At 36.8% G+C, this 20,280-nt stretch overlaps 1 protein-coding gene across 2 annotated transcripts in view; it reads left to right on the top strand.

The window, feature by feature from the left end:
• LOC150076558 (uncharacterized) overlaps window positions 1-20,280 on the top strand; it is a 90,122-nt gene that overhangs the window by 57,982 nt on the left and 11,860 nt on the right. For both annotated transcript variants that reach the window (XM_090387455.1, XM_090387454.1), the window contains exon 3: window positions 7,109-7,172. The gene's annotated coding sequence lies outside the window, so the exon portion shown is untranslated. The remainder of the gene's footprint in view (window positions 1-7,108; window positions 7,173-20,280) is intronic.

Genomic DNA, 20,280 nt, shown 5'->3' with positions numbered 1-20,280 from the left:
TGATTATTATTGCATTAAGAATTTACAGATAAAGGAACTGCTAGGAGGCAACGATCATAGTGTATTATGTGGGATTTACTTAAAGATGTAACTACCATCAGGGGTAAAGGGAATGGTTTTTGCTTTCATAAAGGTGGCTACAGTGGTCTTAAGAGATTTTTTTAGGTTCTATACAGTAGGACCAACTGATGATTTGTCAATGTTAATTTCATCTGCTCAACTTTTCTAGATCCTGTTGCAGCAGCGTACCGTCATTAATGTCATTGACAACCCTGACAACCTTCATATTGTCTGCAAACTTGGACATTAAGCCTGATATACCATCATCAATATCATTTATAAATACAGAAAACAACAATGAACTGAACCCTGAGAGACTCCATTAATAACATTAGTCCATTGATTACCACTCTGTCTTCTCCCACTCAACCACCCCTTTATCCATAGCAGCAATTTGCCTCCAGTGCCACACTGCTCCAATTTGTGCAGCAGTCTTCCATGTGCAACAGTATCATCTTTCTAAGATCCAAATATATATAAGTTATTCCCTCCATCCAGTTGCTTTGTGACCACATCATAGTATCCAATCAAATTGGTCAGACAAGACTTCCCCTTAGCAAACCCATGCTGTGTCCGAGCTATAACTGAAGTCTTGTCTAGATGATCCCGCAGTGCTTCTTTAACCAGTGCCTCCATTAATTTCTCTGGAACAGAAATTAAACTAACAGGTCTATAATTACTTTTGTTGCCATTTGATCCTCCTTTGTGAATTGGGGTCACATTTGCACATCTCTAGTCCATAGATACTTCCCCCAAGTCCAAGGAACCTCTCATGATTATGGCAAAGGGTTTGCTTACTTCCTTTGCTGGCTCCTTTAATATAACTGGATAGATCCCATCCACCCCAGGTACCTTTCTTATGTTTATCTTCAACAATTTCTCCTCCACTTTCCTCTCAGATATTACAAAATCATCTAGCTCACTGCCAGAGTTTAGTTCACCTATGGCAATCCCCTCCATAAATAACTCCTCATGTGTGAATATAGATGCAAAATACTCATTTAGTTTGTTAGCCTCTTGAGCAGGATCATCAACAGTTGAACCATTGATATCCAGTGGACCAATCTGATTCATCCCCTTCCTTCTAGAGTTTACATACATAAAGAACTCTTTGCTGTTCCCATGGAAGTATTGATAGAAAAGGCATGCAGCAGAAACTGAATGTCTATGATACAGAAAGTGGAGAGACTGTTAGAGATGAGTCATTAATCTAAACTACTCTCTTTTGAATAGAATCCAGAAGCCTGAGAGAGGTTTTGGAAGTAACTCCCCATATGTGGGAACAGTATTTCATGATGGGGCAGATTTGCGATTTGTATAGAGTGAACAGCTCTTTGGAAGAAAAGTAACGCTAACAGTGAAAGAGAAAACCCAGTTTTTCAGATTCAGAGGAAGCACTGTTTGTGATGTGTTTATGCCAGTAGAGATTACAAGTCAGGGTAATCCCCAATAGAGATATGTGATCTTGTCTAGAAATCAGTGTCATCAAAGATAAGCGTAGGAGCAGAAGAATTCTTTTTTGCGAGATATAAGGCAGGACTGAGTTTTAGAAGGTTTGATATCAACTAAGTTATATTTGACCCACTGGAGAATTCCCGGACAAGTAGCCCTTAAGAAACTGGTACTGGATATTTGAGAAGTTTAAGCTGTTTGTCCAGAGCAATGTTTCTCAAACTGGAAGGTGGAATGCAATGTGCCATCATCAGGAAAACTTTGGATAGGATTTCTGATCAATGGAAGAGTAGGAGAAAGAACTGAACCTTGGAGAAGTGTTTTGTAATTGGATATCCAGTTACAAAATACAGTTGACAAACCATAAGATGGAAGCTTATTTAGAAGAGCTTTATGCCAAACACGATCAGAAGCCTTTGAAATGTTAAGAGCGACTGCTTGAATTTTACCAGACTTTTCCAGTGGGGAACATAAGCCAGTATATCACTGGTGAATTGACACAGACAGAATCCATACTGGCAATCATTGATCACATGGTAGATTTTTAAATAGTTTGAGTTAGCTGTTAATAGATTTTTCCATTACTTTAGAAACAGTAGAAGTAAGTGCAATGGGATGATAATTTGATGGGAAGAATTTGGCACCCATTTTAGAAACCAGCTAGATATGAGCAAATTTCCAAGCAGAAGGGGAAATCACCTGTGGAATAAGAAAGTGAAAAAAAGGTGACACAAAATAGGAGTAAGCTCAGAACACAGGTTTTGACAAGTGGAGAAGCACTATTAGGAAAATCTAGAAAGTGCGTAATAGTGCACTTTCTAGATTTAGGATATTAGCACTTACTTGGCATCAAGGCTGTTTAAAAATTCTTTTGATAGAAGACCACAAGAGGCATTAAATGGTAGAGGTGGTTTTTCAAGATCATCAATACACAAGTTGGAAGAAAAGTAGGATGCGAGCAGGTCAGCTTCATCTTTGACTGAAGTGGCAATAGAATCATCTGGTTTTGAAAGAAGTAGGAATAGAGATGGGCAAAAGGTGCTGCCACTAGCTTTGGCAAGAGACCAGAGTGCTCAGCTACCATTTCGACAAGAAGCAAGTTTTCTTTTCTTAACCTGTTGGAAATATAGTTTGTACTGATTAATAACTGCTTTACAATTATTGCAAGCTTGGTGTAGGCAGAAAACGAAGCTGGCAATTTGAATACAAGCCAATTGGAATATTCAACATTCTTATCTTGAAGAGTCTTAGCATATTTATTGGAAAAACCATGGTTTACATAAAGGACGAGATTTTAAGTTGGAATGTGGAATAAAGGATTCCATCCCAACGAGAATAATTTCACTGACACTATCTGATCAAACATTGATATCAGAAGATTTGAAACAGTAATCCAACCAAGGAAAATAAAAAAATAATAATAAAACTCTAGATGATCCCCTTTTGCATTCTTGCAATGCCAAGCAACAGAAGGTTGAGATTGGACACAAGAGAAAGGCTCCATTGGAGAAGAGATCAACACCAAGTTGTGATTTGAGGTACCTAGAAGACTACTCACCTCTACCGTGTACTTAGAAGGATTGTTTGTGAGAAAAGGTCAAGCATAACCCCGGGGGGCTCACATCTGGTGAGTATGGGCTTGGCACACCCAGGGTCCTGAGCTGGATATCATCATTCTTCTCTTTCTTTGTGATTCCCTTCTACTTCTCTCTCTCTCTCTCTCTCTCTCTCTCTCTCTCTCTCTCTCTCTCTCTCTCAGGGCATTGGTTGAATCAACTGATAATTGGGATTCTATCTGAAAGAGTGCATGAGGTTTGGCAGACTGTAAGTGAAAATTTATATCATGAGATTTGACCTGAGGCCCCATGTATTTATGAAATGAACGAGGAAGTGTTCAGGAGGTGTAGATCTTTTTGCAGATAAGTTTGTTCGATTAGTGTGGCAATTCATATGTATTTAGAATTTATATGTAGTTACTACTGAATAGTAATAAAAGGTGGGGAGGATATGTTTTTTGAATGGCATACACATGTCAAGAATATACCCAGCTCCTTGACATAATGCAGCCCCGACAATTTTTTGTCTTTTTCCTAGTCAAGTTATAGATCTTTCCTAAACCCAAAATCCAGGTCAAAAGGTGGATTTCAACACAGAAATTCAAAATGTAGAGAATTTTATTTAGTTATTGTAACTGTTTAGATTTGTACTAAGAGGGTAGTGGGAAATTACTAACTGGTCCTTTCTAACTTCAGTATTAGGGAAAATCATGGAGGCAATGATCAAGGATGGAATTCAGGATCATTTAGATAGATATGCTCAAGGATATGCAGTGTGGTTTTGTAGAGAGAAAATCATATTTATCAAATCTTGTTATCTATTTTGAGTGGATCACTGATGAGCTGAATTTAAGGAATAATTTTGACATTGTTTATTTAGATTTCAGCAAAGCATTTGACTCAGCCCCACATGAGCAGTAACTTTATAAGATGGAACAGGTTGGAATCAAAGGGAAAATCCTTAGATGGATAGCAGGATGGCTTGGCTGGAGGCAGAGGGTTGTGATAAATGGTTATTTCTCAAATTGGGTTGATGTAAGAAGTGGGGTTCCCCAATGATCAATATTGGGACCACTGTTGTTTTTAGTTTTCTTAAATGACATTGATGAAGGGATAGTGGCTAGGTAGACTTTTGGGATCATCAGAAAAGTCGCAGCTTTGCTTTGATCTAGCAAAGTGCAAGGTCTTATATACACTTTGTCGAGTTGAACTAAAGTCAGTAGTGAAAGAAAGGGGGACTTGAGAGTTACGATGTGGTCAGATATGAAGTTCTCCAAGCATTGTAGACAGGTTGCAAGGAAGGCCTGTAGTGTCCTATCAATGATTTATTGAACATTTGATAGTAGAGATAAGGACGTCATAATACTATCCTTGTTAGACCACACTTGGAATACTGTTCAGGTATGGAGACTGCACATAAAAAAAGGGTGTTGAGTTCATGAAAGGATCCAAAGATGAGTAACTCACCTGGTGAGATGGGCAAAAGGGCATCTATATGAGGAAAGACCTCGAATATGTGGGTTGCATAGCTTGGAAACTGTGCACCTTAGAGGAGACTTGGTTGAGGTGTCTAAGACTCTGAGAGGGCAAAGTAAAATGAATGAGGACGAAATTTTCATGGTTATAAATGATTCTAGAACTGGGGGCCATAAATTCAAGTTATGGGGGAGAGATCTTTAGACTGGAAGAGGATGTTTTATTTTATCCAGCGAATTGTAAATTGTGAATAAGTTACCTACTGGGTTGTAGAAGCTGACAGTTTGGGGAATTCAAAGGTCAGCTGGTCAGCTAGTTACCTATGTGAAGAGTGAAATGCATAGGTTGTGATTTCCTTTTCTTATTTATTTTATTTTATTATTACTCTCTTTTTTTTTTTTTTTTTTGTCTGGTGCAGCATAAGCCTTAGGCTTCCTTGCATCATATGACCATTACTAATACTTGTGCTTTTATAGCAATAAATTAATTAAATATTTCGTGTGGTGAGATGTCTTTTATTAAACATATCTTATAAATGGGTATAATTTTTTTGACTCTTAAGCGTGCTCTGAACACTAAACAACTTCTCAGCATCACTGAATAATAAAAGGGAGAAGTGCATACTTCTGTTGGGTACCAAGCCATATGGGAACCAAATACAATGAATTTGCGAAAGGTACAACAAAATCAGCAGTCTCACTGTCCAATAACAATTGGAAAGTTTCACACAGACTATTTATTAGTAATCCAAAAAGAATGCATATCTCAGTAGCAATTAGCCTTTCAAAATCACATAATAAGCTTTGAACAGTGGTAATGTTAGCTCAACTGTAAATAGTACAAGAAAATATTGCCCTTGCTTAAAGTAACCAAAAATACTGGTTTGCCAGTGATAGCACTAGTTTTATTATGCTTTTCCCAGAGTGAAAGGGACCAATACTAGCCATCTATAGCCCTATGGATGACTGATATCAGATAGTTTGTATGCACATTTGTGTTGTTTAGTTGGATGTATTACTTTTAAGTATGCAGTAAAATGTGGTTTTGCAGTGAATAATTTGAACAGAGGGGGAGGCACATCTTTTCACTGAATTTTGTCTGCCTACTTTATGCCATGAGATTGCCCTCTCTCCTCATCCCAAATTGAGTTAGGCATGCATATGGTCATTCCAGCAAATGCGACTATTTATTATGCCTTTACAATATTCAGGAACATTAGGTAGCAACTTTGTTTGCTAATTATGTCTCTTTTTTAGAAAACAAAAATAAGTTGAATGTTGGTCTGTTCTCATTTCCTTTTAACATTTTGAAATATTAAGATGAGAAGAGACCTCTGGAGTCAGGAACTCTATAATTCATCTGTGATGCTACTAAAAAACACTTAACTCAACTTTATAAAATGCATTTATTATAAAAATGTAAAAATAAAAATATAAAATAATGTAAAATTATATGCATACTGATCATATAAACTGTATAATAAAATAAAATGATGTATAACAAGAATAAAATGCGATAAAATATAAAGTTAAAAGCACTAAAAAGGATGTTTGAAATCACTAAGAACCATAGAACAGGAGCTTTCAGCAGCAGCAGCGGCTGCCTTCATGAGCAATAATGGTTACAGGCTATCTGACAATATATATATACACGTCCCAGCAGGTCTGTGACATGCACTATGACATCTGTGCACGGTTCACTTCTCGTGCATTGGAACTAGAAATTGAATAGGCCACTCTAAGCCTTTAGTCTCTTCTTAGGATAAGGGCTTCAAAGAGTGGATGAATGCAACAGCCCTTATCCCTATTAAGACTAGAGTTCGAACGAACATATCCTTAAACTCTCTAGCCATTTCTGGTTTCAAAAGCCATGGGCTCTATCCACGATCATGGCTTCTTTTGTTATAATGCCATGCCCAGTTTCCCAGGCATGTTCGGTTACGGTTGAACCTCTGTAATGGCAGTCTTGAGGGCTCTATCGTGTTCCCCCAGGTGATATCGCAGTCTGCATTTCGTTTCTCCCACATAACACTCCCCACAATTTCTTATATGACCCCACTAGTGTCATTACCCGCAATAGGATCTTTGGTTGTGGACATTACTGTATGCAGTATCCGGATAGCCTGTAACCATTATTGCTGATGAAGGCAGCTGCTGCTGCTGCTGCCAAAAACTCCTATTCTAGTGGTTCTTAGTGATTTTAAACATCTTTTTTAGCATTTATAACTTTATATATATACTTTATACTTTTTTAACTTTATATTTTATCGCATTTTATTCTTGTTATACATCATTTTATTATTATTTTAATATACAGTTTATACGATCAGTATGCATATAATGTTACTTTATTTTATATTTTTATTTTTGAATTATTATAATAAAGGCATTTTAAAGCGTTGAGTCAGTGTTTTTTAGTAGCATCACAAATGAATAATTAAGATGAGAAATTGTATTAACTGGAAGTAACTCAGTTTGCATTACTTTTGTAATGCCATTTGTAAATGTTCTTTTTGATTAATTTTGAAATCCATACATTTATTAATAAAAGTTCATTATTATCAGGCAGAACCAGTGGCTATGAAATGTACTTTGCATTCTCAAAATTGGAAACTTCTTTTGGATGCCGGTAAGAATATCTTTTTCCCTTATTAATTCCCCCCCTTTTTTTTAAATTGAGAATTAGAATTTCAGAGTTAATTCAAATGCTTTATTTTTATAGTATGATTTTTGCTTCTTGTTGTACTACATTTGTGCTATAACAATTGAAAGGTGATTTTTTTTTTTTTCATAGTTGATCACAATGTTGAGATTATTAGAAATATATCTGGCTTGAGAGCAAATTTTAGTTATTCCTTAGCACCTCCATAGCCAGGTGGGAAGGAGCAGCAGTGCGTAGCACACGCTTCTTGATTAGACCGGGGTTCGAGCCCGTCACCACCAAATACCGAGTATGTGGAAAGGTCAGGAATGACCACCGCATATTCACAGAGCAATATGGCCTTAGTTGCTAATGCTCCTAAAAACCAAATAACAACATAGTTATTCTTTTTTAGTCAGATATGTTAAGAGGATGGACAACTGGTCATAACAAGCTATTTTTTTAGATAAAATTTTGTGTTTTTAATTTATTTTGGTATTCTTATTTAAATTGAAATTTCCATAAGTTGAATGGTGTGGAAATTTACAAGTAAAAAACTGAGGAAAGGAATGAAATAAGGAAAGAATTGTAAGTTCAAAATGAGAATGTGAATTAAATTAAGATTAATTTAAAAAAAAAAAACATACAAGATGTGAAGGCGCCTCCATAGCCAGGTGGGAAGGAGCAGCAGTGCATAGCACACGCTTGTTGATTAGACCGGTGTTCGAGCTCATCACCACCAAATACGGAGGATGCATATAGGTCAGGGAATGACCACCGCATATATCCAGAGCAATATGGCCTTAGTTGCTAATGCTCCTGAAAACCAAAATAACTAACTAAATAACAAGATATGAAGCCTCTTCCCAGTACAAGACATTGAACTGGGAAGAGGTATGTGAGTAAGAGTAGAATCAAGAGACAGTCACAATGATTGACACCCAGAAAATGTATTTAAAAAAAAAATTTACAGTGAAACATTTGCCTTATGCTCATGCTTTCTCATCTGGTTCTTTTGCAGTGTTCGCTTAAAGATGATTAATAGAGTATTTGTTACTTTAGTTCTTGATTTGTCACTGTTACTTGTTGTGTTTGAATCCCCACCCCAGTGATTTTTACTCCATAAAATGCATCATTCAGTGAAGTGATTTTCATTATCTTTTAGAAACACTGTGAAAGACAATTACAGGACAGGAAATAATTTTAGACAGTCACCCAGAATTTGCCCCTCCTTTCTTTGAAACATGACTTTCTTTCTCAGCCTAATTTTCCTTGGTGATTGTGATGTTCAAAATTTCAGCTCGCTTCAGTTGGTCAAGATGCTGATCCTTTTGAAATTACTAATGATCTCACATAGATTATTCATTTATTCCTATTTGATACCAGTCATTCCTAAACACACCCACCTAACACTTCCTAATCCTTCGGTGTACACTGAGGTCCTCTAGAAACCTCAGATCACAATTTGCTGATAATCTTCTCTCTCTCTCTGTCATTTGGCATTGAAGCATGTGAAGTGGGATGATCTGCATGATTTGTATTCCACTTTGCTATGGTTCGATTATTGTTTTAAATTTTCTGACCAAAATGTTTGTTCGGATTTTTTAGTGAAATTATTTTCTAAGGATGAACAGAAGATATTATAAAAAGAAAATGTTCTCATTTGATTGTGCTTAGCAGCAATGAAGAGGAAGAAAATTAAATGAACGTACATTATCTGGCATATATGTATCACACTATGATTTTTTAGTGTTTCTCACCAACCATTGAAGTAAAAACCGAAAGACGAAAAAAACCAAATTCTTAAAATTTTAATATTTACAATAAATTTATTTACAAACAAAACAAAATACCATATTACTGATGATAGCAATTTTAAAATTAGACAACTGTGATATACAGTAAATATACAAGGTGATAATACAAATACCGAATTTAAAATACAATAAAATATACTAGGTTAAAAGTGCTAAAATACTAACTGAAGCTTTCAAAGGCTTCTGCCTTCTTTCTCAACAGTGTGCTTCTATTCTGCGGTGCATCATTAAATACCAGCAGGTTCACGGTGCATCTCATGTAAACGTATACTGTTCCCATTGGAACAGGAAGTGGCTCGGGAGCGTTTCAGGCAAAAACATTCATCCCCTCCAAGGATTTCCGCCTCAAAGAGGGGATGAATGCGTGTGCCCCTATCTCTATTTATATTATTCTCAATAGAACTAATTCGTAAGCTCTCGAGCCACTTGCTGTCCCAAAATCTATGCGCCCGATCAGTGATGACAGCTTCGTCTGGGGAGATTTGATGTTGCTTCTCCCAGAAATGTTCAGCTACGGCGGATTTACCATAGTCTTCATTTCTTATCGCATTTGCGTGCTCCCCCAGACGATCTTTGAGACGCTGTTTTGTTTCTCCCACATAACATTCCCCACACTCCGGGCATTTAATACTATATACAATCCCACTTATATTTTCTTTTAAGACAGGGTCCTTGACCTGTGACACAATTGTGTGCAGCTTCCTGCCTGGGAGCTGCACACAACGTGTCTGGTAATTCCTTAATATACGAGCTAAACGTTCGGATAAACCCGGATAGTAGGGGATGTATGCGGTGGCTATTGGCGTGAAGGGCTCACTTCTACTCTGCCCTCCACTAATGTATTTCTCTATGATCCTCCGGGGGTAGCCACACTTCAAAAGATCCGCCGTAACATGTTCATACTCCATTTTTCTATCCTCTGAGGCACTACAATGAGATTTTGCCCTATCCACTAATGCTCTTACCACACTGTTCTTGTGATGGTTAGTCTGAGCTGAGTTGTGGTGTGAGTATTGGCTTTTGCACATAGATTTTCTAAATACTTTTGTTTTCAAATGCTGGCCTTCTCTACAAATCAGCACATCCAGGAACGGCAAAACCCCTCCTTCCTCTACCTCAGAGGTGAATTGTATGAATGGGGAGAAGCTATTAAGAAAATTCAACGTATCATCCTCACTCCCTTTCCGAATAACTGAAAACGTATCATCAACATACCTTTTCCACGGACGCATAGGGAGAACTGTAGTATTAAACAGTCTAGACTCGAGCTCCTCCATCGCTAAATTAGCTATGATGGCACTGATGGGGGAGCCCATAGCTGCACCGTTAACCTGCTTGTACATGGTATTATTAAATATCATAGTAGTGCTCGAAAGGCATAACTCTATGCCTTTACATATGTCCTCTAAGTTTAGTTGCGTCCTATTGTTCAAGGTAGTATCTCTTTCTAAAGCCATATACGCACAATGTACTCCATGGTCAATTGGGATGCAGGTGAACAACGATGTCACATCAAAGGATATCATAACCTCGTTTTCTTCTATACATTGTCCTCTTATGAATTGTACAAACTCTGCTATCTCTGATACTATGTTCAGAGAGTCCAACTAATGGTGACAGTAGTTTGGCTAGGAAACCAGATAATGCATACGTGGGGCTACCTATAAACGAGACTATCGGTCTGAGTGGCACACCCACTTTATGTATTTTTGGCAAACCGTAAAACCTCGGTATCTGGCTTCCTGTGGCATGTAATGCCCAATACCGCTCCTTTGAAATCTTATTGGATTTCATCCAACCCTGCACCATTTTATTAACTTGTCATTCCAGATTCAACAATGGATTCTTATGAATAATCATATAGGTTGTATGATCATTTAATAAATCTAATGCTTTACTTACATATGCCACTTTATCCAAAACCACCCTTGCTCTACCTTTATCAGCTGGAAGGATCACAACATTATCATCCTGCTTAAGACTTTCTAGTGCTAGTCTTTGCTTTGCATTAAGATTCGGGGGAACTTTCTTGGCTTGGCTTAAAATAGCTACTGTTTTCACACGGATTTCATTGGCCATGCACACAGGTAACTTATTAGCTGCTCTCTCAATACCCATAGCTATTTCTGCTATGGGCACTTTGGGCGGAATCATGGCGAACTTAGGTCGTAGATTTAAAACTTCTATTTGATCATCATATTGTATATTTTATTGTATTTTAAATTTGGTATTTGTATTATCACCTTGTATATTTACTGTATATCACAGTTGTCTTATTTTAAAATTGCTATCATCAGTAATATGGTATTTTGTTTTTTTGTAAATAAATTTATTGTAAATATTAAAATTTTAAGAATTTGGTTTTTTCGTCTTTCGGTTTTTACTTCAATGGTTGGTGAGAAACACTAAAAAATCATAGTATGAATATACCCAACCCCAGAGGCCTATTTGAAGTATATCTATCACAATTTGTAAGACGCTTGTTCAGTTATTACTATTTTTAATAAAAATTAACTTTCTGATAGTTATAAAAAAAATGGTGTATTTTTGTTAGCTTTTGGAATGTAACTTTGTGTTTTATACTGGTTCTTAGTCCGTATAACACAGTTTTGCACTAAAAATTTTATAGGAACCTAATTACTGTGTTATACAAGGATTACCTGTATAGATATCAGCGTCTACTCCACATGCCTACTGATATTTTCTCTGCCATCAATCTATCTATCTGCTCTCCTTCCCTGCTTTATCTACCTCTCATGCGAGGTGGAACAGAATCAATTCCTATGGAAGTGATCACTTCTCTGTAATATCCACCATACTGGGCAAACAACCTTCTCGTTGATATAGAATCTGACAGTGGAAGTTTGATCAAGCAGATTGGAGCACATTCACACAACTAACAGAATTTTATCCTGTTACAATTGAGAAGGAATCAATGATTGATCCATGTATCGGTTGCAATCCCAAAAACATCCTGCTGATTTCCACACACCTTACAGAAGTATGGTGGAACCATGGAATAGCCAGAAAGACACCAAGAGTCTTGGAGAATATTTTGACATTATCCGAACACTGAGCAGCCTTTAAATAGCATTCCTGGTTCAATTTACATCCAGTATTAACATAGTTTAGGGTAAAGTTCAGAAATTGAAAGGTAAATATCTGTCCATTCTCTCAAAAATATTAGAACATAATGAGTGCAGTTGCAAATCCAGCTGATGTTGCCAACATCTCTGCTAGAACATCATAATCCCCACTGTTCCTGTTTTTAAAAAAGCAAGCTCAGAAACTCAACTTTTCTTCAAGCATTGTTGACGATTAGACCTTACCATTTACTAAACAGGAATTGATAAGCACACTTGCTGCTACACAAAGCACCACTGCAGGACCAGATGATATACAATTTAAATTTTCTGTTTATACTCCGGCACGACAACCAAGTCAGTAGAGTTTACAATAAATCACCAATACAAATATTTATCATATTTAGTAGTCACGGGCTTGAACCCCGGTCCACTCAAGGAACACGTGCTATGCGCTCTCACTCCTGACCACTGGGCTATGTCAGGCCTAATATTAGATTACAAAACAGTGTACCACTTTCTCTATAATGGAATCCATATGGAGGATTATTTTAAAGATTCTTGGCATAAGGCAATTGTACTTGCATTTCTAAATCCAATAAAGGACCCTAAAATTCCTACCAATTGCTGCCCTATTTCTCTGACTAGCTGCTTTCATAGTCTTGGGGAAAAAAAGATTATTTTAGCAAAACCCAGTGTGGTGGCTTCTGAAGGAATTTTGTACCTTGGACCACTTGGAAACATCAATTCGTGATGTCTCTTAAAATAATGATCATTTGATATCAGTTTTCTTTGATATGGAAAAAGCTTATGGCACAACTTTGAAGTATGGTATTTTAGATGGCCTCTATTAATTTGCTTGCTGAGATTATCTTTCTATTTTTACCAAAATGGCTTTTTCAGGTTCATGTGAAATCTGACATTGCCCATTACTTTGCCAACAGGAAGGAGGTGCTCAAGGCTCTGCCCTCAGTATTACATTTTGGCAGTCAGAGTGAACTATTACAGAATGGCTTCCTCCATTAGTAAATAGTGCTCACTATATGTATGAATTCTGCATTTTTTGTCATCACTTGCAATATGAAAGTTACTGAATTATAACTGCAACAAGTTATCAATGGACACTGCTCTTCATGGAGTAATCTTATTAATGGAGTCCCACAAGGTTTTTTGCTGGGCCCATTGTTGTTTTCTGTATTTATTAATGATATTGAGAGAGTATGTCAGGCTTAATGTCTAAGTGTGCAGATGATACGGAGGTTGGCAAGGTGGTTAATAACAGTAATAAAGATATGCTGCTGCAACAAGATGTAGAAAAATTAGGCAGTTTATTTTACTAAACCCCTCTGAGTCTTATAAACCTCAATTAGGTCACCTCTGAGGTGGCTGGTTGCCAAGCTCTGTAGCCCACATAATTGGAGTCTTTCCTCATACAGCCATCCTTCTGCCGATCTCACCATTCAAGTTGTCCCATCTTTGGACCCTTTTAAAAAGCATGATGTCTTTTTTCAGATGATATCTCCATACTTGAACATAGTATTCCAAATGTTTTACAATTGCCTTATACAGTGGGAGTATGACTTCTCTATCTACAGGATAACGTTTGATAAATTATCGATTTAACACCATGGGCTTTCTTGGGTGCCTGTTTACACTGTTCAGAAAACTTCATATCTGCCTATATTGTAACTTCCAGGTCTCTTTCCTCCTCCACTTTTTTTAATTCAACCCAACCAAGTGTCTAATTTATTTGTGGGTTGATGTCCCCCAAGTGTAAGACCTTGCATTTAGCAGCATTAAAACATAGCTGCCACTTCTCTGACCATCTCTGAAGTCTATTCAAGTCAACCCTGCCAATCTTTACATCATCGCTCCTATCCCTTTGCCGATATCATTTATGAAAATGAGAAACAACAGTGGTCCAAGAACCAATCCTTCAGGGATCCCATTCCTGACGTTACACCAATCTGAAGAATATCCATTAATCACAACCCTCTGCCTTCTGCCCTGAAGCTGAGCAATCCCAACCTGCTCAAGCTTATACAGTAACCCCCTTATGAGGAGTAAGTAAAATGCTTTGTTAATGCTATATGAGCTTGCTTTCATACATCATTTGCCCCAACTAATACTATATACAGTTGGATCAAATTCTGAATTGTCTGTGCAGAGCTACATGCAATAGAACTGTTCTTAGTTCATATAAAAGCTAATAATACACTAAGTGTATTACAGTCTCTTTCAGATTCAGAGTTTAAAATTCACTTTTTGCTGGGTCCCCATCATTTTGGGATCAAGACAGTGACTTTGCTGATGCAGCAGCAAAATTGGCAATGCCTAAGAACAACATCCAATTTTTAGTCTCCTCTACAGAGTACAAACTGCTCTCACAATGGCAGTAATCTTTGACATAGATTCACCACAAATAAGCTGTACCAAATCAAGCATATAATAATGCCTTGATAGTATAATCAGTGCAGGATTCATCAAGAGGAAGTAGTCATTGGTCGTTTCTGCATAGAACATGCCACCATGTGCATTCTTATCTGCTGAGGGTAGATGTTCATTATATGTGTAGATAACACCTTTTTAACGATCTGGAATCTTTTAGTAATGAATGCCATATGTTTTTTACATCTGACAGGGCCTTATATTTCCAGTCAGATTTTATTTTACAACGATGACAATGTGTCAAGTATATTTAGATTTTTATAATTCCATCTCGTACTGCCTTATATTATATTAATTAATTACATTATTTTGTACTCTCATATATATTTTTATTTTATTATACTAGGTACACTGTTAGCCTTATTTGCAGATGTACCATAAAACCTCTAAATAACTATCCAACAACATGTTTCAAAATAAACTTTAAAAAAAATTTTATCTCAAAACTTATGTATTACCTTAAACCACATTATGAGCCATATCAGTGTGGTTGATAATATGCCAACTTATTTTCTACTATTGAGTATTTAAAGACCAACATGTGTGAAGGCTTTGTTTTGGATGTTAAGGGGTAGTGTTGTCTGACCAATTTGATTGGATACTATGTGACTTTAGTATAAACTGTATTCCTATACCGTGACTTTAGTGTAAACTGTATTCCTCTCTATATGGTCCTGCATTATTTCTTTAATATAGTCTGCTGGTTTCAAACAGAATTCTTAGATAGCAAGTTACCAAGTTTTTGGAAGTGTGAAGTTAAATTCTACATTACTGAATAAAAAATTGAAGCAATTTTTTATTCAGTAATGTAGAATAAGATCAAATATGGTGACTTTTTATCTCCCCTTGGTGATAAAAAGGTGACAAGAGTAATTACAAACTTGTTAGGTTAATGTCTGTTGCAGAGAAAATAATGGAGTCTCTGGTAAAAGAAGTAATCCAGGACCATCTAGACAGGAATGCAATTACACTGCAATCACAACATGGATTTGTTAAAGCTTTGTTTTGTATATTAAGGGGCAGTGTTGTCTGACCAATTTGATTGGATACTATGTGCAGTAACAGTCGATTGTTGCTAATGCACCATAAATACCTAAATCAAATCAAACATGTTTCTGTGGTACTGTTATAGATCACCTTGTTGCTGTTATGGGGTTTTATTAAACAAGCCGACCCCATGTTCTTCCATTTTGCATCCTCCCCACGTTGTGTTTTCTTAAATGGTATTTAGGCATTCATGGCTATTACTTTAGCAGTATTCCATAATTTGAATATATTCAAATATATTTGAATGTAATCAGCAGCAGCCTAGAGAGCAAGGAACCATGGAAGCCTGGAAGTCACCATGGAACAAGTAAATACATGGGCTGTGTCGGGGTAACTAAGAGTAAGAACATGTGCATGTATACTTGCATGTACAGTAATGCTAGAAGTATGGTAAATAAAATTGATGAATTTGAAGTGCTGATCAAGACATCAAAGGCAGATATTGTTGGGATATCAGAGACATGGTGTCACACAGATATAAGTAGTGCAGGATTGGAATTTGGGGATTACAATGTGTACAGAAAGGACAGACAGGGTAGGAAGAGAGGAGGGGTTATGTTGTTAGTTAAGAAACACAAAATCTAAGGAAGTGCATCCAGTTGACACGGGTGGGCAGTGCAATGTTGAGTCTGTTTTGTGTGACATAAACACTGGGAAAGGGAAAATGAGAGTAGGAATATGTTATTGGTCTAATGACTCTGATGAGTACAATGAACAGTTGTGCAGAGAAATATAATGGGCCATTTTAACTTTCCGGATATTGACTGGAACTTGTGGGTTGGTCGCTCGTGTGCTAGCAAGACTTTTGTGGATTGTTTTCTATAGCAACATGTTTGAGGGGCAACTAGAGGGATAATACCCTTGATCTGATTATCAGCAGTGATTATTCATTCATTAAGAATTTTCAGATAAAGGAATCACTAGGTGACAGTGAGCATAGTGTACTGATGTGGGATTTACTTAAAGATGTAACTACCATCGAGGGTAAAGGGTAGGGTTTTTGTTTTCATAAAGGTGACTACAGCGGTCTCAGACAGTTCTTAAATTCTATACAGTGGGATCAATTGATTCTGTTACCAATAGTGAATTCTAAATGGGAAGCCTTCAGGGACTTAATCTTGGAGGCTACTAGGCTTTGCATACCAACTAAGAAATACTGTTCAAGGTTCAGGCCTAAATGGATCTCGGATGAATTAATGAGGCTCGTGGCAGAAAAGAAAGCCATGGGATGCATATAAATTATCAGGCGACACAGAAGCCTACAACAGATATAAGCCAGTCTGTAATCAAGTCACAAAGGAGGTTAGGTAGGCGAAGGCAGATTATGAGAAATCTTTGGCAAAGGACGCAAAGAAAAACAACAAAGAGTTCTTTACTTATGTCAACTCTAGAAGGAAGGGGATGAATCAGACTGTAACACAGCTGGTTTGACTATTGATAATCCTGCTCAAGTAGCTGATAAACTGAATGAGTATTTTGCATCTACATTCACATATAAGGTGTTATTCAAGGAGGGAATGCCAGAAGTTTATCAAACTATAACAGGGGTGGATAAGTGATTTTGTAATAACTGAGAGCAAAGTGGAGGAGAAATTGTTGACGTTAAAACATAAAAAAGGCAGCAAGAGAAGTAAGCAAACCCTTAGCCATTATTATGAGAACATCTTTAGAGTCAGGAGAAGTCCCCATGGACTGGAGATGTGCAAATGTATCTTCGATTTACAAAGTGTGACACAAATAATTATAGACCTGTTTAAATTCTGTTCTGGGAAAAATAATGAAACTGGTTAAAGAGGTGATACATATGGCTCACAATACCGAGATCCCGGTCATTTTTTTCCGGTATTCAAATACCGGTATTGATACAAAAATACCGGTTTTTCAGTACTAATTTTAAAAATAAAAATAGTTTATAAAATTACCTTTATGTGATTATGATGTCCTTATTTCTACTAGCAAATGTTCGATAAATCATCGATAGGACACCATGCAACATTGCAACCTGTCCACAATTCTCAGACAACTTCATGTCTGACCATATCGTAACTCCCAAGTCCCGTTCCTCCACTACTGACTTTAGCTCAGTTCCACCAAGTGTATAAGTTATTTTGGGGTTGCTGTTCCCCAGATGTAAGACCTTGCATTTTGCTCAATTTTAACATCATCTGAAAATTTAGACATCACACCCTAATCCCTTCATAGATGTCATTTAAGATAATCAAAAAAACAGTGGTCCCAGTGCTCATCCTTGTGGAACCCCACTTCTTACATTAAGGGATGGATATCCTTAGATGGATAGCCATCGTGCTATCCATCTAAGGTTCCAGCCTGCCCCAACTTATAAAGTAACCACTCGTGTGGGACTGAGTCAAATGCTGCCCTGAAGCTGAACAATCCCAACCTGCTCAAGCTTATACAGTAACCTCTTATGAGGGGCAAGTAAAATGCTTTGTTAATGCTATATGGGCTTGCTTTCATACATCGTTGCTGATATCTAAATCAACAATGTGAAATTATTCTCTAAATTCAGCTCACGAGTGACCTGTCAAAATGGCTAACCAGATTTGTTAAACATTATTTTCTCTTTACAAAACCATGCTGTGTATCCTATAGAATTCCATTTCCATCTAAATGATCCTGAATTCCATCCACCCTAGATCATTTCCTTCATGATTTTCCCTACTACTGAAGTTAGACTGGCCAGTCGGTAATTTCCCGTTACGCTCCTAGAACCGCCTTTATGTTCCAATTTACACCAATCCAACAGAATCTCTCCTGAGTCCAGTGATGCTCTCATAACTAGCCTTAATGGTTCAATGCACTCACTTGCTGCCTCCTTTAAGATTATAGGGTATATGCCATCAACCACAGGAGCTTTACTTGGCTGTTGGCACAAGTTTTCTCATTAAATCAACATGTGAAATTTCAACATCATTAATTACATTTTTTTCAACTTCACTCCCATAATTTCTCATTGATGTGAAGGATTTTTCTTCTGTAAATATTGATGCAAAGTAACTGTTGAGTTCATCTGCAACATCAGTTTGGTGTATGTAATACTATCCCATGCAATTACATATGCATCCAATCTGATTTGTCCTTCTCTTCTTTGCATTTATATATGTCAAGAATTCCTTAACTGCACTCTTTGCTCTCTTTATTCCTTGTCCCCACTCTTTGCTCTCTCCCAGACTCAGTAAAGATACTATAGTAAAAATTATACTTTGCTGAATAAAACATCTTTCTCCTTTAGAAAATGATGAACATTATTCAACCATGGAAGACCAACATGGAACAGAACATCAGTGTTCTGCAAATTCTTTCCAAAATAAGAAATTGCCCGACTCCAATGAGATTTTAAAAGATGAACTTGAGTCGGAAATTAATGAAATATTTTTTTAAGTATTTTTGCTAAAAAAGTTCAAAGCCTAGAAAATATGGACTGAGATCGTCTACGATTATCTCAGTACCAGAATAGAATCCGAAAGAGAGTTTTCTGCCGCTAATCAAATATGTGCCAAAATTAGATCCATTTTAAACGATCATATTATTGATTGCTTATGTTTCTTCAGAGCTCACTTTTTTTCTGACAGGTAGTGTGGATGCTTAAACATAACTAAACTTTGCAGTAACAATACGTATTTTTTTGTTTTTAGAATAATTGTATTTTTAATTTTTTTTCAGAATATTTATTATTGCAATAAATGTTTATTTAAAACTTGAATTCAAGTAATTACGGTACTTGTTTCTTCCTTACTTTATTGCACCTAACAGTAATCAAAATTTATTGAGAAAAACGTTTGTTTTTGGAATAAACCTTTGGAATAAAATAATTTTGAAATACCAGTATTAATACTGGTATCCCGGTTTCATAAATTAAAAATACCGAAATACCAGTATTAAGATTTTGACTGGTATTGTAAGCCCTAGTGATACAGGATCATCTACACAAGAGGTTGTTAAGGGGAACTCTTGTCTGACCAATTTGATTGGATGCTACGATGTGGTCACAAAGGAACTGGATGCAAAAAATAATTTTGATATCATATACTTGGATTTCAGGAAAGCTTTTGAGGTAGAAATTGGAGCAGTATGGCATTAAGCACAAGTTACTGCAATGGATAAAGGGATAGTTGAGTGGGTGAAGGCAGAGCGTGGTAATAAATGGACTATGTGGACTAATGTTATCAGCAAGTCCCCCAGGGTTTGGTGCTGGGCCCATTGTTGTTTTGTATATTTATCAATGATATCAATGAAGGTATATCAGGGTTAATGTACAAGTTTGCAGATGATACATTAGCATTAGTCAAAAAAAAAAAAAACACTCCCATTTCACCCCTCCGTTTGTTCAAATTACCTGTCCAGCTGAGCCTTAAATTTATTTAGGCTATCAACCTCCACAACAATGGATGGAAGTCTGTTCCACCGATCAACTACCTGCTGGCTAAAGACAAATTTCCGCACATCTATCCTACATCTGTCTTTCCTCAATTTGAATTTATGCCCTCTCAGGTGATTATTCTGAGCAAGAGGAAGAGTCCCATCTGCATTGAGCATGCTCAAACCATTCAAGACTTTATACACCTCTATGAGATCACCTCGCCGGTGCCTTGTCTCCAGACACTGTAATTTGCAAAACTTAAAGCCTTTCTTCATAAGAGCAACCCTTTGTTCCCTTCCCTAAGCTTGTTGCCCTTTTCT

The sequence above is a fragment of the Mastigoproctus giganteus genome, chromosome 13, assembly GCF_048544385.1.
Source record: "Mastigoproctus giganteus isolate SK-2022 chromosome 13, ASM4854438v1, whole genome shotgun sequence".
Lineage (NCBI taxonomy): Eukaryota > Metazoa > Arthropoda > Arachnida > Uropygi > Thelyphonidae > Mastigoproctus > Mastigoproctus giganteus.
This window is presented reverse-complemented; position numbering and strand designations above follow the sequence as displayed.